General features: G+C 41.4%; 1 protein-coding gene across 12 annotated transcripts in view; it reads right to left on the bottom strand.

Moving 5' to 3' along the window:
• Window positions 1–25257, bottom strand: part of Fhit (fragile histidine triad diadenosine triphosphatase) — a 1549291-nt gene that overhangs the window by 1514350 nt on the left and 9684 nt on the right. For all 12 annotated transcript variants that reach the window (NR_197208.1, NR_197207.1, NR_197206.1 and 9 more), the window contains 1 exon segment: window positions 1753–1801. The gene's annotated coding sequence lies outside the window, so the exon portion shown is untranslated.

The following is a 25257-nucleotide window of genomic DNA, read 5'->3' as shown; positions in this document are numbered from 1 at the left end:
GTGCACATACACACCCACATATATACATATAAATACATAGATAAAAATGTACTTTTCAAAATATCTAATAAATTCATAAGGCTGCTTCTGCTCATGAGGAAGAGGAGGAGGAAGAAGTGGAGGAGGGCAAGGAAGAGGAAGACGAGGAAGATGAGAAGGAAATGACAGTAACAGCCGCAGCAGCACCAGTTGACATCTGTTCATCATGGAGCAGGACACTCTCTTGCACAACAACCATATGAGGCAGAATAAATCTTTTCATCTTCATTTCACAGACAGGTAAGAGAATAAACACTCAAAGAGAATGACTCATTTGTTCATGGTCCACTAACTAAAGTAGGACAAAACCAAGTCTGACTCCAGACTACCATCCCACCAAAGAATTCTCACTAAGACAATGAACACATTGTGGAAACGCCCCCTTCTCTAAAGGAATGGGAGCATACTGTCTAATTACAAAGTCCTCAAGATGGCTATACCATCTATAACTCCAGGAAGTTGTGAGCCCATGGGACTAAATGCTACAATAGCCCAGAAATGGCTCATGGATGCAGGGTGGTGACGAGTATATATGAAAATGAGAGTCATCTGCATTTTTTTCACGATGGTCACCTACTACATCAACATTCCAAGACAGCAGGGTCTATGCACCAGAACCTGGTCACCTTAAAGTAAATCCTCTGAACAGTTCTTATGTGTAACGTTTTAATGACTCAAAAGAGATTTTTCTAATTTCTTTGTAAAACTATACTTTACTCCCAGAATGAACATTAAAAACTCAAGTTTGTCATAAAGTTAAAAATAACTTAAAATAGAAAGTAAATCAAATTGGCTTTTCAACTTTAACCAAAGTGGTCACAGTCATAATTACTATAATAAAAATGACAGAAAAAAAAACTAAAATTGTCAAAAACATAATCGATGATGAAAACAAACGTAAAATTATGGCATATTTCACCTTGGCCTCCAAAGACTCTTGATGAAAGCACAGCCCTATAATTCCTCAGAGTGAATTCTCTAAATTAAAATACTTCATGCAGAACAGAAATTAAACAATGAATCAAAGAACACTGCTGTACAGAGGTATGCTTATAAATATACCTACAAAAATGAAACAATTACATTTTTTCCATGTAAAAACCAACTCAACCGTAATGTTTCACAGGAGACTGAGCTGCTATTTCTCCCTTTTGCTTCGAGCTTGGAAGTTCACCTCCTGCAACTTGCTTAGGAAGGTTCCAGCGCGACTGGCTGGAAGGTAATCAGCCCCACCAAACTGGAAGGTGGTCGCCATGATAGAAGACCAGCTTCTCTACTCAACCACACAACTCACTTCTGGGATAAACCTCATCCAACCCGATTGAAAGGCCGCTCTGCATCTTATTTTAAATGCTTTGTTTGGCCAGCTGGTTTTATTTAAATATTGACCAGGAGTGGTACCAGTGCATTCTTTCTCCATCGAGCATTAATCTTAGTAAACTTAGCACTATTGGAACGTCTTAACTGCTGGAAGGAAAGCAAAAGTCAGCAAACACGCAATCGCATTTGGCCACCCTCAGCACATCATTTTATTTGCGCCGGCGCTCCGCTAACTATTGCTCAGCACTTCTGCCTATGAGGGGGATGAGCAGGTGGCTAAGGAAGTTGTCCTGTCAGCTGTATCTTTAATCCAAGTCTTTAAATCTCTGAATAAAAGAAAAATCAATGTGGAAAAGGCAATGTTTGTCAAGGCCGTGTAATAAATACACTTACCTTTCCAGACTCTTCTCAGTGGATTTCCCTTCTTTGCTGGGCTTCAAAGCTGCAAGGAGATAAAAACAAAAGATTAAGGCATTTGAAAGTAAAGCGCCATGTTCCCTGTCCATGTTTTTCAACTGGTAGGTTGTGCTAGCTAGATATGCCATTGACAAAACTTGTCCCTCATAGCGGCCCAAACGTGTTTTAATGTCTTCCAATGCTTTATGTGTCAAAATTGAGTTTCTACCATGAGACATGAAGAGAATGAAAATTTAATCTGCATCTGGTTAGAGGGGAGGACACTGAGAAATCATTAGGTGTGAATCACTAGGCTTCAGGATTGAATTTTGAATCCTGATGGCTTCATAGAGAGAAAGAAAGAGATCACACAGCCATGATAAGAGACAGAGTATAAATGTGTGTGTGTGTGTGCATGCATGCATACATGTGTGTGAGTGTGTATGTGTTGCAAGAGGAGTATGATCTGTTAAAACTTTTGTGAAATACATGTAATCATGTATATGTCCACACACATCCACACTCCCTGTCTCCTGGTATGTGATGATTTGTAAAACAGTGTTGGTGTTCTGCCATGAGAACACCATTACCAGATGCAGCCCCTAGATCCTGTACCTTCAGAACCACTGTCCAAACCAACCTTTTAGGTGTTTATAACTGATCCATCTTCTGTATTGTATTATTAACAATGGAAGACTGGCTAACACCGTTACAAACAGAATTAGCACACTGTATCATACAAACCTCACCGAATCTATCGCCAAACCTTTTGGGATGTGAACATCTCAGCAAGGAATGGCTTATAAACTGTGGGGTTGGAAGGCATATTAAACATCAGGACAGCACGTGTTAACATGTTAACATAAACGAGCATTTATGCTCTTAGTCCTGTTATCTTTTTCTACAGCTGATTTCCACTTGCCACAAGATATTTTAGTCCAGGAATAGTATTCCATTCATACAAGGCACACGGGCCTGGAGTTCAGCTTAGCATTGTTGCCCATGGGGGGTGGGAGGGTGGCAGATGCCCAGGCATGCACAGCCTCCCTTTCTTTGGAAAGGATGCGGCCTTCTTTTAGGAGAAACCCACAGGAGAGCAGAAGCTACAACCTCGTATTGCAAATCAGGTCGTTAATTGTTAACTTCCCATTCACCAAGTCACACTGCCCACGCACCACACAGTGGCGTCTGTGACAACACTTCGAAATGACGACTCTTGAGAAGTGATGATGTTTCGGAGGCTGTGGCGCATCACCATTGTCCACAGAGTTGCTCTGTGAAAATACTGTCTCTTCTCATCTTCTTAGCTAGGTTCACATTCATCCCAAACTTGCACAAGTTGAGTTATTTTTTTTCCTGCTTCAATATTCTAAGTGATGGCTCTAATTAGGTCTTCCTGGACGATTTCCCTCCACATTCCTCAACTCTACCAAAGAATTATTTACCACTCACAGATGACCACCAAAGGATAGGCCATAGTCATAAGCAATGCTATAACCCTTAGAATATTAACACAGGCGGCTCCATAGAATAGTATCACAATTTTCTCATGTTCTTCCTGGTTCCATAGAACATAATAGGGGTGGGAAATCATAATTTGGGTTAGAATAAATGGAACTTTATTTTTCCTTCTGTGAAATGTGGCAGATTTATGGTCTCCCTTTCTATTTCAAATATAAGCAAAATAGAGAATTACAAGTGTAAAAGAGAAAGACCAACATAAAACGACAATGCATATAGATTTTCTAGAATGAAAGCTATGAGTCCTCTTCAAAAGCGCATCAAAATCTTATGGTAAAGAATTAAAAAAAAAATCAAAACTTAGATGCGGTCAAATGACCCAAAACAGAATGGCAACCATGAACTCAATCAGAAAAGGAAACAAAGACATCCACAAAAGGACACATTACCCATCCATAAAAATAAAAACAAGGCACTGATGCTGGAACAGGAATTTAACACCGAATTGTTAAATTCAATAAACTATATTTATGCTATTAATCAAAAATGGTAGAGAAATTAGTCAGGTTAAAAAACTATTGTTTTCTGTTTACAGGAGTTCACTTTGGAAAAATACATAAGATATAGTTTAAAACAGAGAAATTCATATCAGACATAAAGAATGACCAGAGAAAGTTCAGGAAGCTACCTAATAATGAATACCGATCATAACTCAAATTTAAAGAAATAATCATAATTCTGGTTATAAAAAAGAAGGAAACATCAGTGGTGTCGTCTTAGTCAGGATTACAGTTGCTGTGATGAAAACCCAAAGATTTATCCAGCTTATACTTCATCATTGAAGGAAGTCAAAACAGGAAGTCAAACACTGCAGGAACCAGGAGGCAGGACCTGATGCAGAAACTATGGATGGGTGCTGCTTCCTGGCTTGCTCCTCAGGACTTGCTCACCCTGATTTCTTATAGAACCCAGGATCGCCAGCCCAGGAGTAGCAACACCATAATGGGCTGGTCCCTCTACCATCAATCACTAATTAAGAAAGTGCCCTCCACTGGGATCTTATGAGGCTGTTTTCAATTAAGGGTCCCTCCTTTCAAATGACTCCAGCCTGTGTCAAGTTGACGTAAACTAACCAACACAGATGATGGCAACCAACGCTTAAGCTTTGCAAATCGAATGCAGCTAAGAACATGGGAAGCGAGTAGCTTAGGGGGAAGTCAGAGTATTAATTAATGTTATATATCTGATGAACCTGCTAAAGTTAGCTAACATTTCCTACATAACCACAAACTCTCACACCATGCTCACAACATTCATAAAAAAATAAAATAAAATAATAAAAATAAAAAAAACAACTGTTGGGGATTTAGTTCAGTGGTAGAGCGCTTGCCTAGCAAGCGCAAGAACCTGGGTTCAGTCCCCAGCTCCGAAAAAAAAAAAAAAAAAAACAAAAAAAAACCCAAAAAACAAAAAACAACAACAACAACAACTGCCTAAGAACAAACACCCGGGACAAAATGGCAAAGTGCAACATACAACCTATGTCAAAGCAGCACAATAAAATGTTTACAGTCTTCCAAACAAACATTGTACAAATCAGAAAAGCTGGTGGAACTGTCATCAGTATTAACAGGATGGTGTGAAAGCAAGTCACAGAAGGTCTTTCTCAGTATTGTTCCATTTGCATACATTTCAAAAGGACAAAAATAAATACTAGGTTGCTTGGCAATATAATATAATTAGAAGGAAAATCTAAAACTGAAAGCAAAGAAAGGTCTAATAGAGAAGTCGGGTTCTTTGTCTTGGGAGTGGTGGTAGATATAACAGGGAAAACATGAAGGGATTAGTCTGAGGAAAGAGTTTTACAGTCATTTTTTTTTATTTTTCTTGTGTATACCTGAACATTTTTATGAAAACATGAATTTTCAAAACCATTTGTATATATTCCCTGTTTCCCTTTGGCTTGCTTGGTTTTCTCCTGAGAAGGAGACCTCACTATATACCTCAGAGTTGGTCCCTAACCCCAAGGACTCCTTTCTCAGCCTCCTGAGCGCTAGGGGTAAAACCTGCCCATATCCAGGTTTCCATTTCACATTTCAAAAACATAAGATACTGATTACCAAATAAATAGAAATTTGCCAGCTGGTGAAGAAAACAATATAAAAGAAGCTAATGAATTCTCTGAAGAAGGTGGAAAGGGGAGGAAAAGGAAGTGAAGGGACGCTTGGTGAACACAGAATATGAGACACATCGTTTCCCAAAGGTAAGCCATATCAGTAGCTGCCCTATCTGGAACAGAAACAACTAGTAAAACATTTTTTTCCAAATAATATTGTTTTAAATCTTGTAATTTGATTTTTATAAGAAATACATTAAGAAGGCTTGAAAATTAAATATGGGGGGAAACTATACTCTAAGTATAACAGGAAGCACAACCGAGCTAACAGAAATGACTTAGTATTAGTCAAGCTTGAAGTTAGTAATAATTGAAGAAGTATATATTATTTGCCTATTGCTACATAACAAATCACTCAAAAATGTTTAACTTGCAAAAGTCATTTCTGATTATCTCTCTGGTTTCTACAGATGAGGAATTCTGAGAGTGCAGGAGAATGGCTTTACGGAATACCACAATGCCTTTCCTCACTTGAAGACTCGAGAGCTAGAGCCCAGAATCATACAGAGCCTCCTTTGGCCACATAATTATCAGCAATCCCTACGATTACCTAATATTTTTGCTATAATACATGTGGCTTCTCCCTGGAACTTGAGGCTTCTCCCTGGAACTTGAGGCTCCCCAAAACACAAAGGTGTGTGTCCCCGGCAGGGCCAAAGTTACACTTTTGAGGGAGAAGGATCAACATTCACACAATGCCATTGACACTGCACACCCCCTCTCCCAACAGAGGCATGCGCACCTCCAGGGGGAGTGACGGTTCATCACACTGCACTGTCACATGGGCTGCATGGCTGTGCTGGAGCAAGCATGCTTGGGCAACTCACTAATCCTCGGCATTCAGCATTTGGTAGCCACCATGCGGTGAGCGCTCTCTTCTCACCTTTTCTTTGGGGAAAGCAGGGTTTTAAAACTATGTTGGAAGGGGCTGGAGAGCTAACTTGGCAGGTAAAGGCACTTGCTGCCAAACCAAACATCCTGAGTTTGATCCTCGAACCTCCACAATGGAAGGAGAGAACCAACCAATCCCTGCAGGCTACCCTCTGACTTCCACAAGCATGCCATGATACATGTGCCCCTACAGGCATACGCACACATTACATGTGAACACACAAATAAATAAACAAAACCTTTTTTTTTTTATGAGATAAGCTTTAAAACTCATCTTCGTGGCAGCTTCCCTTTAGGGACTAGTGGTGGGAGGCTGTCTTAACCAGCTTTGATCTTCCCTGCAATGTATGGTGATGAATATAGGCCATGTTCTGTGTACTTATATTATTTTCTGATCTTAATCACATATTATGTTATTTAAAATCTATACCTACTGTTGTTCAAACCTGCCTGCCTTGTGCTTTGTAAGCCCCAGACTTTATCCCAACATCCATAATCATCCAGTAAAATACTTGGTGAATACACAAAGGCAAGTGCATCCTATGTACAGCTTTTATAACATTTTTTGTGCCTGAAAATGTGTGTGTGTGTGTGTGTGTGTGTGTGTGTGTGTGTGTGTGTGTGAAAGAGGAGCAAGTCAGAATGCAAAAGTTCTTGCTCCAAATACCTATCTATAGACAAAAGCCAGGAATCACTTTTCAAAATCAGCCTTCTCTTTCTTTTAACTCCCAAATCCAAGGACCTACTTGCACCACCAGGTAAACATTCTCCCCTCCAGCTGCAAGGCGGCTCTACCAGCCACTCACCCCCAGCCTAATCTCGCCACACTCTGTTCCAGAGCAGACAGTGTCCACACCCTTCAGATGACCTTCTGCAAGATATAAATTAGATTTAAATGAATCCAAATAGGTTTGGGCTTCAGCTGCTCTTCAAAGAAAGAAGCATGGAACCAAATAGAACAAGCCAATAACAGACTGATTTATCTTGGTGTTTTCTCACAGCTTTACAAACCCCCAAGCCCCTCAGTTCACGGCCCAGCCCCCAGATCCCATACAAACTGATCTGAATTTAAAGAAATAGCCTTCCCAAGTACACAGACAGGCTTATTTGAAAGCTGTTTCTAAGAACCATCCAGCTGCACCTTACATAAGGCAAAGTTCCCTGGAACAGAGGCTTTTGCTCTGCCGTCAAATTCTGCAGCCTTCACCCGACTTAACTGCCATGTTGAGGGATTGGTTATTGACCTTTAAGTCTGTAACAATTATCTCCGTAGCTAGGAAAGAGGCTGTGCATTCAGGTACAACAGCGAAGACACTGAATAAATTCAGGGCTCATTTTCATTTTTATGCTACATTCAGTGAGCTGTTACTGCAGACAAATTACTGCAACAGTCTTTCAAATGATAGCCAATTTTCAGCCAAGAGAAGATTCTTAAACCACTTTCTCAAACCTTTTTCTACATATCGGTAAAAACCAGGCAGTTGGAAAGCAGGTCTGGTTAAACCACCTGATGATAAATGAATATTTTTAAATACATGGAGTTATTTGACAGTCTGCATAGTGACTTACACACTCGCAAGAAATAACACCAAGGCCCCTAAACCTAACATTTTCTCCTACATAGTCTTAGAAATTGTATTAGAAATTGTATTAGTATCTATATATTCACTATGCAAAACTTGGGCATACCTTGGGGTTCAGAATAGCCTTTACCTTTGTGATTTACCTTCTGTTGTGAAAAATAAGCGGAAGGCCTTACTCAGATTCGTAACTTCAAAGTGACTTGCTCTTTGGTGCAGCTGTGTCTTCTAAAGAGGGCCTGGCAAGGAACAGGCACTCAGCAAAGCTTGCTTAATAGCGAAGTGTGTTTTCGCTATTGCTAGTACACAATGATTCGGAATTCTAAAGCTATGGTTGCTTTGAGGATTTACCTCTTGATTTCATCCACTCCTATTTTATATTTCAGAGTTTCATAAAACAGAAATCTCTCTCTCTCTCTGTTAAAGCCTGACCTCCTTTGCCTGAGGCATATACCAATGCGTGCAACATACACACACACACACACACACACACACACACACACAAACACACACACACACACACACACACACATACACACCAACCTTACCACACCTGTTCGATACTGTTGTATTTGCTAGACATCTCAAAAGTAAATTTGCCATGCAGACTGAGATCTGAAAAATCATTAGGTGACATCTGAGGAGCAGAATGCCAGGCAGTCAATAATTACCACCTCAAGGTTTACGGAATTCCAGGCAGATCAAATTCCATGAAATCTCGGGGAGCATGACCTGAGCTGGGCTGGTGCCATGAAAATGGAGGGGTCAATGAGTTTGTCTGACCACCAGACAGGACTAGAACATACTGGGCTAATCTCTGAAGGAGACAATGTGACAATGTGACATTTGCACAAGGGTGCCCTAACATACCCCCAGTATGTTTTCCTGGACCGGGATGACATTTCAAGTCAAATAGCCCTGCTCCCAGTAGCCACAGCTCTCCCCCAAAACTCTACTAGTCTGAATTCAAGAAAAAGAGGTTCATCTTTAGGAAAAACTGAGGGTACGTATGCAGATACAAGCTTAAAAGAATGTTTTTAAAGGTGCCCAACTAGACATTCAGTGTTTACCCTCATTTGTTACCTTCCTGGCATTTCTTAAACCTTAGTGTAAATACTTCTCCTCAGATCCCCATACTGGTTACATTATAAGGCATATCAAAATCAGTTAGAAAGCTATGTAACCAAGAGGCAGAAAGAGTGGCTGTCAGTGCTATGATCTCAGCAAGCCCCTGCTGCCCACATCTGCTTCCACATATGACTCAGTCCGAGGGCAAATGGTCACTGCTCTTGCCAGGCCTGTAACCTCTTCTTAGAGTCATCTTTTCTGCATAGGAGAAATTGGAAATGTGCAGATTGCCAACTCCCCATTTTGTTTCTTCACTTGCCAACTCTAACCTCCAAAGCCCAAGAAGAGGGAGCCTACATCTCTTAGACTAAAAAAGCCCTGGGGTACGGGTTGCACCTCCCCCAAAGAGCTTGTACATAGCCCGTTGAACTGCACCCTCCCTGAGTTCCTGATACCTGTTCCACTTCAGGCCCAGGAAACAGTCTGCGCAACAACTGGTTCCTGGCCAAGGGCTCAAATGGCCCAGCTACGTCATCGGGTAAGGGAGTCTGGTTGTGCCCTCCTCTGAACTCTCCATCTGGAAGATTCTCTGGCTTCGTTCCCTCTCATTTTTAATCTGACAGACACTGTTGGACAGGGACCCTCAAAGCAGACCAAAGTTCATCTTCCCTTCTCTGCTTCTTGCCCTGCATAATCACAAGGGCAGAGGAAGGCTGGCATGGAGCAGGACGCCAGGAACTAAATGAGGGCCCCTGACCACTGGACCACATCAGTCCTGCCTTCCAAAGTCTTAATTAGCCCTCCTCTGCCTGGCACACCCATTTGCCTCTGGAACCCATGGAGGTGGCAGGGTAAGATGCCACATTCACAGCAAGCAGTCGACAAAATATTGGTTGCGGATGGCAGTCAAAACCTGCTGGCTTGTGGCTTGGCAATAACATCAGTTTGGAAGTCTGGGCACCGGCAGCAAGATTTCGGCTCCCCGGTTCTGAGGCAGGCAATTCTACCAGCATTATTCTGGGTGTTATTCAGCCTCCAGCTCAATTTGGAATCAAAACGATCTTAACAAACAGAGACAGACTTGACAGATAGGCCGCTGAGCTTGGGGACCAGAACATGGGATGAAAAAGCAGAAGAGAGGAAGGGTATACAGCAATGGAGAGAGGGAAATACCATTCAGACACGCATGAGCACAGGGTTACTCGCCCCTCTGCTACCTCTGACTCTGACGTAAGCTTCAAACATAATGACAGATGGGGCAGGGGCGATGAGAGGGGACAAAAGGAAAGGGAACAGAGAAGGACCTCTTTGGAATTCTGACGCCAAGACAGACACAGTAGAAGCAGTGAGCAGGCTCAACGGTAACACAGGAGTGGTTTCCAAAGACCATGAGTCTTCATTTTGTCCTGTTTGGCACCTCTTGAACTTCAGTGACACACTGGAATTTGCCATTTTTCTAAGAGGACATTGATAAATACAATGGAAAGTCTGAATACATTTTCCCTCTGCATTCATTATCTCTGGCCCTTGTCCACAGGCCTATTGCAGACTAAATTGGATTTTGGATCACTGGTACTAAGGCACTGCAATTAATTAACAATAGAAACATAATATTTATATCCAGGCCTAACAACATCTGACATTTAAACTATTCTGCCAGTCGGGCAAATTCCATTCAACAAATTTTCATTTTAATGAACATGACAGACCACAGCTTACATGATAGACCAAGATGCAGAAGCAAGTTGATTTCTTGGCATGTGCTTCCAAGGGCTAGCCATGCCGCAGGAGGAAGGAGCTGGGCAACCATCAGAATAACAGGAAGACTGTGGTCTGCAACTCCATTCAGACAGACTCAGGACATGTCACATTGTGACTCTTCTAAAAAAGACCCTGGGACAAGGCTGTCCTTATATCTTGTGTGAGCTCAAGGTTAAAGGCTGCACCTTATGATCTACTTGGTAATTGTTCTACCTTTGGGGTTCTGGTATTTTCTTTGGGGCACTAAAACCGCTTAGTCCCTTGTAATTAAAAAGTGATAAACATTTTCCAAGCCATCTAATAATATGCAAAATACACAAAAGTTGGATCTGACACAGCTTTTTCGATTGGCACAAAACTGGCCTTCCGTATTTTGCCAGATGGTGTGTCTCAGAAAGTCCTCAATTTCTGACTCAATGAGGGCACTGTCACTATGATGCTGATGCAGAGATGGTATTAAATGCTATCTTATTTTGCACTATGCTAACACCATAGACACGTTTATTCTTGCTAAACTGTCATAGCTTAAAGAAGTTTTTGTTCTTCTGTGACTCCTTACTCAAGCCAACAGAAAGAAGAAAAATCACTCCAGACCATAAGAGCCATGTAAGTGTCCTGATTCCCAGTGCCCTCTCCAAGACAGACGAAGGGCACGTCAATGTCAAGGACAATGTCAGCAAACAGATCTCCCAACCCAGCGTACTGCTGCTCCTTTCACGGCTACGGGACTAAAGGAAACTGGGTAAAAAACTGTGTAGATTTACCTACAGTCACCCTCACTATTCATAAAACATGTATGTAAATTTTAATCACACGTGACAACGTGGATAGAAGTTTGACAGACGTGGAAGCTAACAATGAATGGTCCATAGTATTCCTTTTTAATGGACATGCAATATATTTCTAGCCCATATACCTAAAACATCCATTATCTCAGTTTTAAATGTCGCTGTAAATGAAGGAGAATAAAAATGCATCTTATAAGCACCAGTGGAAGGGGAAGCCCTGGGTCCTGCTAAGACTGAACCCCCAGTGAACTAGTCTATGGGGGGAGGGCGGCAATGGGGGGAGGGTTGGGAGGGGAACACCCATAAGGAAGGGGAGGGGGGAGGGGGATGTTTGCCCGGAAACCGGGAAAGGGAATAACACTCGAAATGTATATAAGAAATACTCAAGTTAATAAAAAAAAATGCATCTTATAAGTGCTATGTAAGCAATACGCCTCTGGGATATGGGTTTTGCTTATGAGCTACGATCAGCATCTGAGATATCTACCTTCATGCTATACCCTCAAGTTGTATATGCGGTCAGGTGCAAAATAGTAACTACGTTCCTTGTCCCTTTTAGTCATGGCCAAGATACCGGCTCTAATTCCTGGAAAGGTGAAAGCATTTCTTGTACACAACCTACTTTAGAACCAATAAAGTATTATTCAAATCAACAAATTTTTGAAAGCGGACAAGTACGAATGCTCATCGTAACGACAATAGCTGATGTACATACTGTAAGTACTATTACCAAGTCGATTGCACAACGAGGAACTACAAAACGGTAGTTAGAGCTAACAGTTACTGAGCCTTCCTAAGTGCAGGTTCCAGGTCTAAGACACGCAAATGAAAGTTGAGGGAGAAATCCAAGTCCATCTCCCTCCCCAGTCTGTGAGCTGCAAACCCAGTGGCATATGACAGAATCCACAAGCGAAACGGCATGGGGGAATCAATTCCTTTTTGGCAATAGTCAAATATCTTTTAAATATCAGGTATGAAACATTTTCAGACCACCAGATGCTTACATAATTTTGAAAAAAATCAATTTTATGGAGCTGCTACGAGTAGTTTCATGTTTGTTAATGTCTGGTTATATTCTTGAAAAAAAATAGAAGACTCTCAAACCTAAAAATGTCTTTTTTGAAAGCTGGAAAGCAAAACAGGATCCAGACAGGGATGACTGGGAAACGTTTGGCGGAACCCAAATGAATAGTCTATAACTTTACCAAGTCATTGTGGGTGACATGCTCTAAAATGACCATATCAAATTCTGAACACAAAAGACTGGGCATGCTTATTGTTGTAAACAAGGGCATTTGGTTAAATGAAAGTTCCATCAAAGATTAATGACTGAATTCAAGTGAGCACAAAGTAAAGGCTTATATACTTTCCGTGGTTTCAGTAATAGCTAATCTAATAATGGCAAATGGAGGGTTATTGTTGACTCCTTTGCCTCTGGTTCATAAATTAGATAAAGCAACCTGGCAGTTACAGTACTTTAGAGTTTTATTCGACTAAGTGATTTTAAAGCTATCTCAAACTATAACAAAGTCATGACTTGAATGACTGCTGAATCGTACCTTGCTTCCTGTCAGCACGTTAATACTTTTTGCCAGTGTTGAAGGAAAACCTTCCTGTTACCTAAAAGGACTCCATGAAACAGTTTCCATCTATGGGACCAAAGCATTTAGACAGCATTGTCATTGCTGTGTCATCGATACAGCAGTATGAGAGATTCTGTTTCACCAGGGCCAAACTTGTAAAATATAAGCTGTAAGAGAAGTCCAGGGTTATTTATTTCCTCCAAATCAAAACCCAGGAGCAGCGGAATTTCTCAGCTTAATGATTTTTCGTAGTGCATTTCCAATTTTTCTCCAAAAGTTTATTGGTCTGGAATACAAAAACAGTCTCTTTCCCGAGTGAAGAGAGTATAGAACCCATGCCCAAGGTTCCTTAGGATATGTCTCCCAGGGACAAGAAGAGTGGCATTGATTGAATCAGGCAGCTGGGGTGTCATGATGCTCCCGAGGCACATTGAAAGGATATGCTAGTTCAATCTCAAAGCTTTCCATAGCAACAAACATCCCGAGCCCGTGAGCTTGGAGATGAGGCTCACCTCCCAATTCGTTGCACTTCGCAAAGGCAGTCTCTTTGCCTGTGTGTTCCCTGGTGCCTTGATGTGGTTACTTCCAATTATCATGATAGCCCAACAAGAGCACTCTCCCTCTCTCCGTATTTCAGTCACACAATCAGAATCTGCAAGCTGTTTTGTATGACAGATGAGGACTGTGCACTGAAGCAACTTGCTCCGCCTGTCATCCTTCAAGAATGCACAGCGATGAGATACAATCGTGCGATGACATTACCAGAGAAGTGGGTCAAAGCATGGTCACTTGGAAACAGAATGTCAGCTATTCTTTCTACTCCAGTAATTCGATGTGGCGATACTCAAGACATACTCAGAGAGAAAGAAAGGAGCGAGTCTACACCAAGACAGATAAAAACATTGCTAAAAAAAAAAACACTGCTCCCACATGTCCCTGGGCGACCTTTTTGGCCTCTTTAAGCGTCTGGTGTGAACCAGACACTGAACTGGTAAGAGAATGATGAAGACAGACACAGCCTCCGCCTTAGTTCGCAGCCAAAGGTAAAAGCCAAGTATTAACATGCAGCTGAGATTAATGTGAGGAACAGTTTCCCCATCACAGGGACATTTAAGCCAAGGCCTGACATGTACAGAGGCAGCCAGGTAAGGAGTGAAGGGAAAGTGTCAGACAGCCTTGTCCTTAGAATGTCTCCTTTCAAAGAAAACACTGGGATAAAGGCAAAGAGACCAGGAAATGAAACTGGGAAGTCAATCACTGGGAGTAATTATCATTTCCTACCATTAAATCCTAGTTTAAAAAATTAATTAAACAGTCTAAATGTCAGTATAACTCTGTCCTGTCTTGCCACATGAAAAGCAAAAGTTAATCATAAACATAATTCCTCATTGATCTATATATTCGGTAGATTTTCTTTTTAAAAATCTAATTTATCTTGACTATACTGATTAAAACCCACAGGTTATTTTTAAAAACATGTTTTGACAGCAGTGAAACTTGCAACACATATACTACCAAGAGCAGAAAATGTGTTCAGAGTACAAGTCCATGAAAATTAACACAAGCAGTTGGGAAATATAATTCACCAAAAAAAGACATTGAGCTAGGTATTCAAATTTTATGTAATATATATTTATATCAAAACATCACATGGTGCCCTATGGAATATAAAATCGTAAGTGTTAATTAAATTTTTGAAGCTAAATAAGTAAATGAACAAAATAACTGTAACCATCTACATACCCCACTGGGTGTAAATGAAGAAAAATCGGGTTCTTTGGTCTAATGTTTGGGCCTAAAAATTCTGACTTCCTCTTGCAGAAAATTGTTTTGGATGATAATCCATGTCTTTCACAGTATGCAACTCTTTTCCATGGGATCAACACATTGGAATGGAGAGGGGCTCCAAATATATTCATGAGTGTGCCTGCCCTTTCTGCTAAACCCCAGAGTGTGCCATTGGAATTATTTTCTTTCCAAACTCAAAATCCATCCTCATGATCCAAAATCAATTTTAAAACTTGTATTAGCATAAGCAGGGGTTGAATCTGGCTCTAAAAGCCCAGTGTCTGAGTAGGGATGCTAACATGGCAGAGTTTTGTGCTTAATGTCTGTAGCCATAAGCTACCAGCAATGGCTTCAGCAGATGCTTTAACATGAACAGTCTGTAGCTACTGCATGTAAAGACAATGTGCCAACCATTATGATCCCCATTCCACCTTTGAAGGATTGCAAAATATCCCATCCTAACTATGCTGCTTTAACACAAGGACAGGGACTTAAAAACCAGCAGGAGCAATAAGCATGCTTGAGCGTCCCTTCTTCTGCAAGATAGGAACTGACATGTTTATACCAAAGGTATCTTCCATACAAGAAAGTAACACCATGGGCCAGATGTTGAAATACAAGTGATTCTGGACCAAGAGAATTACACTAATCCCAGTAAATTTCTTGAGCCCAAGTACCATTTCCCTGTTACATTATCAGAATTTACTGCTCTTCACCCAATTTTCCATGTAAATAATCACCCTCAATTACACCCCCAACTACACCCCCAACTAAGGGTTTGGGTTTCCGTATGAGGGCCCCTACTTCATGGAAACATTAAATGGAATTGTATGCTTTCTCCTATTCTGTTCTACATCAATTTGTCCCCGAGCTAGGAAAGTTCTATTCCAACATTAGCATTCTCTGTTTCTAAGGAATTTAAGAAGTGTGACAATTGGTTATCACAGAAGTGTTTGTGATAAAGAAGTCATCCTTACAGAATTCAAAAACACCCACCAGCAAAAGTAGATAACACCAAACATCCAAAGAAGACGAGGAAGCTACAAATGACATGAATAGATTCCATCCATGCCACTTTCCTGACTATGGATTTTAAACTACAGTTCTGCAAAATGTTAGAACTAGAAGACATTGGGTAAAGTGTGCCCAGAAATTTATCTATCCCTGTCTTACAGATTCGTGGGAATTTGTCATCTGAAGGGAAATTTCACTTAAAAAATATCTGAAAGTTCATGGCTATGTTTACTAGTCAAGTCAGATTTTAATGGGTACCAGAAGTTGTCTTTTATATATGCTAACAGTCAGTATTAGGTTGGCAAATATTTCCTAAGCATTTCTTATGTGCCAGGTCCCCGTACTAGGCAGTGGAATCCAATGTCCAGCCTAGTCCTTCCCTTTGTGGACAGCGGACCTGTGGGTCATAACCCCTTTGGGGTCACATATCAGATATCCTGCATATCAATTTTTTACTTTATGATTTGCAACAGTAGCAAAATCAAAGGTCACCACAACACAAGGGACTGATTAGAGGGTTGGTTGCAGCATCAGGGAGGTTGAAAAGCACTACCGCTCTAGACAGAGAAAGGGGAAGAAACAGCGGCTGCTCTGTGCAAGGGGAGCGGAGGGAGAAACTACAAGGGGACTTGTTGGGCAGAATCTGGAAGGGCTCACAAAGAAACCAGTGCTGTGCATTTGACATGGGATGCCTACTCATCTTGTAGGTCTACGTCCAAGGGACTACGTCGCAGAGAAATGGCAAACCAGATACCTTTATGTCCTCGCTCATCACCTGGTGTAATTCTGAATGGTGGAAGAATATACTTGGGATAGGGTTGTGGTATTCCCTTTGAATGAGCCTCCACTCTTTTGCTCAATTAAAAGAACCAGGAAGAAAACCCCCTGTTTCCATTTGCCTTTAGCGATACAAAATGGTGCAGATGTCAAAGCACGCGGCTCACTAAACTGGGAGATGAGCTTCCTCAAAAGGCAGAGGGCACAGAACTGCCGTCCTGCATAACTTTCATGATTCCTGGGATGAGACAAAGAGATTAGCTCATGACCCAAGCCAGAACACAAAAGTATCTGATAAGGAAAGAGACTAACACAACCAAGCGGTCTCCAAAGAGCATGAAACCACTCAGAAATTCTTCTTTTCTTGGGAGATTCGGAATATTCAGACATTGCCAACTACACACTGGAGGCAAAGTTAAAGTGTGCCGGAGCCCAGGCAGTCGGATAAGAAATTAAGATGCATCTGCCTCCTCCTATTAGTGGCGTAGCTGCAGGGCTGGAGTACAATGGTTCACTTGGGCCCAGTCAGCTTGGAAAGACACAGGTTTCAAATAAGCCTAGACAGGAGAACAGATCAATAAAACTATGGAATATTCACATAATGGAAGATTATACAGCAGTCAAATCAAATAAAGTAATGCACAAAACCATGTGTACTGCACGTTATTCTTTGTACAAGGAAGGAAGAGAAATAATGTCTGTACCTTTTCCAGTGTGTATTAAAAAACAAAAACACAAAACAAAACCCCTGAGATGAAATAAAAGAAGGGAAGACATTTTTCTCAGTGTCTCCCTAGAAGATGAGAACAGAGGCTAGGTTGTAGAAAGAGTAACAGAAAAGAAACTTCACTTCAGAATGCTTGACTCAATAAATAGGTTCCCCACATGTACACGCGCACGCGCACGCGTGCGCGCACACACGCACACACACACCACTCAATGTTGTCCTCCTTATCTCCACTAAGAATTAAGAACCAAAAGAAGGCTGTAACCACCGGCAGTTGATGGGAGTACAAAGTAGCACAGGGAATCAACACGGCCAGGTTCTAGGCATGGACCTGGGTGCTGACCACATAAAGGCAACATGAGGCATCTTAGCCTTCTGTGCACATGGGCATTTATGACTAAACCAGAAAGACAGACATGGGAACGAGAACAATGATTTCCTACAGGAGGCAAGACTGCAGGTGAGATCATTTCTACAGTGAACACATTGCCTCTGCAGTAACACATCAGGCTAACAACTCCCAGGATGGACAGAATGTGACACTCCTCACTCTCCTCTGTCACCTCTCCCTCACTCCTGGAATACAACTGCTCTCCCAAGACCACCAGAAAAGGACAGGAGCACTGAAGATACTCCCTTACATCTCTGATGGACTGAGCAGACACTCATTTCTAGATTTTTTTTTCCTTATGCACAAGCCATTCCCTCTATTTGTTTCAGCCAACTTAAATTAGGTTTTCTGTAACTTGCAGCTGAAGGCATTCTGTCATACTTAATGGTATATATTATGGTGCGATTTGATTAGCAATATTCACTAATCCACCATTAATAAATAAACAGTGGTAAGAGATTAACATATTGAATAACATATACTTGCTTTAGGCTGAAGAAGTCAAACCAGAGTGTTTATTTTGTTCAGCCAGTGGAGGCTGAAGAATGGTGTGGCTAATTGTCCCAGCAGCTTCTGGCTTTATAGTTATCTTCTGAAATTCCTGCACAGCATGGCTGAGGAGAAGCAGCTAAAAGAATCCTAAGTCTATAGATGAGGCCCGCCTGCCATGTGCAAAAAGTGAGGTGCATAATCCTGTCAGAAGCTTGCGATGTGGCCCAGATTCTCCAACCATGGGTATGATGACATTTGCATGCAAATTCTTCATTAGTATGTACCAGAGAAAATGAAAGGAAAAAAAAATAGGTGGAGGGAACCTAAAGGTTTAACAATTAGGAAAGGTTAAGGTGTGGTAATGTTGTGTTCTAATGGAAGAGTATACTGGCAACAATAAGGATGTCAAAACATACCCAGGACAATGATGCATGAAAAGGAGCTATCTCCATGAGGCATGAAGGACAGATGAGCTAAGATGGGTGGTCTCCATCCAAGGACATCAGCGAGACCAGGCAGTGGTGACGTAGCGATGCCATTTTATTTAGAGAATACTCCTGCATCTAAAATAAGTAAGATGATGTAGTTATGCAAATTAGTTTAACAACATCGTCTTATAGAATGTTCTGGGCCCTCTGATCAAAATGTTGGCCTCATAGACTCCAAACTTGTCTGATATCTGCCCATAGACTCAAGGGAGTTAGCAAGAAACAACTTATTTTCGTGTATCAAAAATAGACTGATGCCAACAGCTGCAAGCTATGCTATGAGGAATGATACCGAAATATGATATTTTGAAGTGAGTTTGCATTACATAAATGCAGTATGTTTTCTTTAATCCCGTAATCACAGTTTTGATGTTGCCAATTTGAGAAAAATATTGACATTGCCTTAAATAAGTCCATTCTCCATTGAAATTCACCCCCTTAGTTGAAACTAAATGATCTTGAAAACAATAAAATTGAGTGTTAATTTGCTGTGTCACTGAGGAAAAGAGGGTCCCTCTCCATCAGATACACACAGGGAAACATACAGGGAAGAAGAAGCTACGAACCAGGTCAACCTTCTGATGGCATCTGCCGGGAGAGATCCCCGCCCTAATGGAGACAGCTGAATCCATAGGAAGGTCCACCACTTGCCAGCTGGATGTGCCTGAGCATTCTTTTACCCCTCTGGGCTTTCATTGTCTCTCTAGGAAAGCACAGGTAACCAGCACTTCTGACTCTGACTCAGAGCTGCTATCAGGATGAACTGAGAGCATGCAAAGTTCTTGTTTTCATGCCTGGCCCACACCAATCTGGTCTAAGGAAGGGATCCTAATTCGTTTTCTTTGCCAATGTGGGAACACAGGTGTATATAGACCTATGTCTGAGGACCTGGAATGTTGGATTTTAAGAAGGCCTCAACATTTGGCTTAAGAATTAATCTTGGATCTTGATTCCCCAGCACTGATCTAACTCCATTTCCCCTATGGACCTCAATAAATCAGACCTTTAGGGAAAACCTCTTGGACCATGTGTCTTGTTTGTGGAGTTCTCTTAAAGTATTTTGATTACTAATAAAAATAACCCCCCAAATAATTGATGAAAGATTACTGCTGTATACCAGGAATTTTTTTTTCCACATGGAGAGGTTTAATGAGAGAAGAAGAGTATAAGAGGGGAGGAACAAAGGAAGCCAGCCATGGGCACATGGAGGGAATGGGGGATGGGGAGAGAAGGGACAGAGAAGAGGACATGAGAGCAGAGAAGAGAAGAGCAAGAGAGAGCAAAAGCTACCAGGAAATATCCTTTGTGATTTTATATATTTTCTTGCTTAATACTTACACTCACAAATGAGGTATATTGTCTTACTATCATCATTTTCAGATGAAGAAATTGAGGTATAAAGAGACAGAAAAGTGCTATCAAAATACAAACATAGTATGCAACAACAATCTGCATACATGATATATAACAACATGATCTATATTCGTATTTTCTCAAACAATAAAAAGACAGCAATTGAAATACCACCACATCGTCAATCATTATCAACATTATCAACAAATCCTATGTTCTGCCAAATATAGCACTTGATGCTTTTGAATACATCTTTCCTGTGTTTACAACACCCTTGTACTCTTTTCGTGTAATGAATAAGACAGCTAAGGATCTACTAACTTACATTAAAAAACAACAACAACAACAACAACAACAACAACAACAACACAACCTATCTACATTACCCTTCTGCCTTAAGAAAAGGGCTCACTCAAGCCCAGAGCATCTCTACCCACGGCACTGCATGCTGGAGAGTGATAGGATTTTAGAATGATCTGCTTCAAACTCTGGCGTCACTGAAGTGGAAAATGAGTCTCGACGTGCATGTCAGGTGAGAGCCAGGGCTGGGCCCTGCAGTCTCCCAACTGCCACTACTCTGCTCCTTGGTGACAGAATAATGCTCTCCCAAAGTGAGTTTCCTTGCTTAAACATTGAAGCAAAACAGGCCTGGTCGCAGTCAAGTGTGTGTGAGTCCTCCTGCTCCCTGAGTCCACTGCAGAACGTGCTTCCGGGCACCTTCAGAGCTGGTCAAGTGGGGAGAGACCCTGCAGCAAAGACAAGCTAGCCATGAGTTTTCACGCCCTATCTGGAGCCCATTTCCAGTGCCATTCTGTTGCAATGGAATCCAAGATCGAAAAAGAAGCATGCACTCAGTCACACGGGTCTTCTTCAGACTTTAGACATAGCAGACCTAGTTCTTACAAACGTTATTGGAATCAGCCAAACACCTGAATTTTTAAATTAACTGCACATCTTTCATACTTATGTAGCAGATAAAAATAGCTTTCCTCATATAGAATTAAAAAAAAAGAGGCTTGAGGCTACTGAATTAAAAATTCACCCAGAATTATGTAATCCTTGAAAGATGACTGTTGTTTACTCTGCTTTGGTTTCAAAGCTTTCTCTTTGATGACAAATATTAATATTTATCACTTTCTGCTGTTGGACTAATGAGAATCTTAAGTGTTTATGAGGCAGCATTTAAATACTACAGTACTGCAGATGTGTTTGTTTTCTGATTTATATTCCTGTCTTCAGCATCAACCAGCATTTATTTTTTATGCTGAATCCTAGGTGGTATTCATTGACATTTTTAGTAAACTCTTCATGCCCAGAACTGATGGTCTTTTTATTTATTGGATGATAAAGTGAATATAAGGTGTTATAACTTTATATGGGCCCAGCTGACCTGTGATTGTCAATGTTAAAACTGACAGACCTGTAACTGTTAGCTGCAACTAGGCAGACAGATCTAATACCACACATTCTGTCTGAGGTAGAATCTTGTGAATGCTGCACCAGATACTTCCTACGATATGACTTATAACCACCTCACTTGATACTCACAACACCTCTAAGCTTAGCGGTGTTATCACCTCTCTTTACAAATACCATGAGGTACGGAGGGATTGGGTCCTCAGCTCAAAATGGCACATTACATGAAAAACAAAGTCACAAGTCAGTCTAAAGAGCAAGATGACAGAGACGCTTCTTATGAGTCCCACATTGATGGCTCAACATTGAAATTCCCTTTATTTGTTCAACATAAACCACCCATCTACTAAGATAAACAAACATCAGGACAATCCGGACTTTCAGATCTTACTGGTAATAGTGAGCCTTAAATGGAATGGTTAGTGACCATGGATCATACATTGGATCATACATGGATCATCTAAGGCAGAAGGTAAACAGGACAGCAATGCCCTGCCCTCATGGAGCTAGAGAGGAAAGACAGACAACATTGCTGTGCCACTTATGAGCCCTACCGTTCAATGGAAACTCACTATGCAAGTTCAGATGTCAAGAATGACTCCTTACCTCTACTCTCCATCAGGTAAAATTCGATAGACCAGAGAAAGAAGTCACTGCAGCATGAACAGCATAGACACAACCTGGGGGCAGTGTAAACTTTAGCAGTGAATGAACAATGAGGAAATGGCCATAGATGAATAGCCATTATGCTTCTGTCTTTCTGTAGCATGCACTCTGTGGAGCAAATACAGGTTTTCATCAAGACATTATGAGTAAAATAAAGGCTGGAGGTTTTGTTGGTTGTTTTTTGTTGTAGTTGTTGTTGTTGTAGTTGTTGTAGTTGTTAAGTCTAGGAGTCAAGAAAGCAAAATACACCGGACCTAGCTCCGAGGAACCTACGGTTAATACCATGTTATTGACTCCACCCATGGTGCATGTTGAGTCACTTCTCCACCTTACAAGAAGTTTTCCAATTTTCAAATAAGGAAGTGCTAGTAAGAGGATTCAGGCAGGAGTCATAAAGCTCTTTTCAAATGAGTATTGGAGCCATGATCTAAACATACTGCATTGCTTCTTCCTTCAGTCAACTCTCAATATCTCTTCTCTCTATCCTGGTCTTCCCGCTCATCTGCATCCCTCCAGCAAGGCCCTCTTCTTGATTTTTGTGGTCACATAGGAGATTTATCAGACCAGGAAGGACATACTCGGTACCCCTACTGAAGGCAGAAGCATAAGGAGATAGGAGGCAGTACACATCAGCTAAGAAGAAAACTCATGTTTTAGTAACAAGGAGGAAGTCTAGGAGAAGATGCTAGGTGGTATGCCAGATGAAGAAGACCACAGACATCAAGAAGAAAGCTCGAGCTGTAGGACTGAGGCCCAGGTACAATTAGCTGGACTCTGTGCTTCAGTTTCAGGCCCTATAGAGCTTTGCCTTATGGCCAACCTCATCTAGTCACCCTGTCAATCTCTACTAACCACAGACGCCTCCTTTAAGGATGGCAAGTTCTTTCCCATCTTACCATCTGACGTATGTTCTTTCTGCTGAGAATGCCATTCTACCCATGTTTATGGCCAGATCCATTTCCGCCCTTTATGTTAGTGTCTGTTCAATATCCCTGGCTGTTTTATCTAGATAGGATACCCACTTCCCCTTTAATCACAGTATTCGACATTCTTGGACTTGAGGTCTTTAAATAACACGTTCTGCCTGTTTATTTCCCTTCTCTGCCACAACTCTCTATCTGACGGTTACATCCATACTCACATAGTGTTCCACACGCATAAGATTCACAACATTAAGTAGTCATCGCTTCAATCCCCTCCTTTTTGTTATTGTTGTTTGAGACAGGGTTTCTCTGTATGGTCCTGGCTGTCTGGAATTCTCTCTGTAGACCAGGCTGACCTCAAACTCAGAGATCTGCCTGCCTCGGACTCCCAAGCACTGAGACTACAGCTGTGTGCCACCTCTCAAGGCACCATCACCATTTTAAAAATGAGGAAATTGTATTTCCTGAGACAAGAAACCAGATCAAACTCATGTAGTTGGTGACTAAGACCCCTGGTTTGGGTTGAATGTACCTGGATACCTAAGCTCAAAAACAGTAAAAATGTAAAAAATATTTTAAGAATAATTTCATTTATCAGGTTCTCACTACACAAAAGATATTGTGGTAATATCCTTTTAGTTATCGTTGCATCAATAATGAAATAACTGAGAAAAACAACTTAAGACAGGAAGGACTCACACTGGCTCACAGCTTGAGACCATCATGATAGGAAGGCAGGTCACAGCAGCAAAAGTATGCAGTGAAACCTGTTTCCATCCTAGTAGGCAGGAAGCAAAGGGTGATTGATATGGGAACCACTGGCTGGGTATAGCTAGCAGCAATAGCCTTCCTCCTAAAGGTGCCACGCCCTCCCAAACTAGGGCAACCAGCTGCTAAACAAGCATTCAGAACATAACCCCATGGAGACCACCATTATCACCAAATCCAGGCCTACTAATAAAGTGTGTACTATTATATCTACCTTGGAGAGACTAAGACCTGCACACTGGAACGAGGCATTCAAAACAGTCCTTGACCAACAGTGAAGACAGACAGATACACAGAAGGACAGGTATATGAATGGCCAGAAAAGAGGATTCCTGAATTCTAAACAAGTCTTTCCCATTCTGTTACACAAAACCTAAACATACAGATGTCATGAAGATCCAGAACTTTGCTACTTCAAGTGAAGGCTATGGACTTCACCATGATCAACAACTTAGAATGTACTGAAAACACAGATGCTTCTGGCTTCCCTGGGACCCACACATGTAGCTCCAGCCAGCCCTTGACCCACAGGATTGGACCCAGCTGTTCAGTCTGCACCAGAAAGCAAGCCCAGACAATTCCTCCAAGCCAGGGAAACCTTGGCCTACTGCCTCCTGGAAGTTCAAGAGGCCAAAGGAAGCCTAAGCTTAGAGGATGCTTTATCCCCTGCTCCACAGAGCCAAGAGGGGGCCTCAGCTGCAGATGTATCTGTGGCCATTGGTTAGTAAAGCTGCCTACCCTTTTTTTTCAACCCCTAAGCCAGAAGAATTTAGCCCCTAGGATTTCACACTGCAGTGGCCACCTGTTGGTTTTATAGCCCCAGGATCATTTCCCCTCTGCTCAAAGCATCCCCATCTCCATGTAATCAGACCATCTCTGTATTCAAGCTGTGCACATGAGGTATGCCCACTCCCTTTGGGCAAACCTCTCATCTCAGTGTTAGGAATATGCTCCCAGCCTAGCAGGTCACAGCAGACTTCACTATGGGTAGGGAGAGTTCTAAGTGGTAGGCTCATAACCCAAGCTGGAACGCCTTCAATCCATGTTAATTATTTGGGTATTATGCTCAAGTGGATATGTTTCAGCAAATAAAAACTAAGATCCTAAATATGGTGGTAAAAATCTGAAAACTTTAAAATATGTTATATTTGGTATGTCTTGTATTAAAGTTACAGTTTGAAGTTGACCTGATTATAGTTGCCACATTCTTTCCATATTTCAATGCATGTGTACTGTTTTCTTTTATTATTATTATTATTATTATTATTATTATTATTATTATTATTATTAACTTGAGTATTTCTTATTTACATTTCGAGTGTTATTCCCTTTCCCGGTTTCCGGGCAAACATCCCCCTAATCTCTCCCCCTCCCCTTCTTTATGGGTGTTC

Source organism: Rattus norvegicus, chromosome 15, assembly GCF_021556685.1.
Source record: "Rattus norvegicus strain SHRSP/BbbUtx chromosome 15, alternate assembly SHRSP_T2T, whole genome shotgun sequence".
NCBI classification, from domain to species: Eukaryota; Metazoa; Chordata; class Mammalia; order Rodentia; family Muridae; genus Rattus; species Rattus norvegicus.
This window is presented reverse-complemented; position numbering and strand designations above follow the sequence as displayed.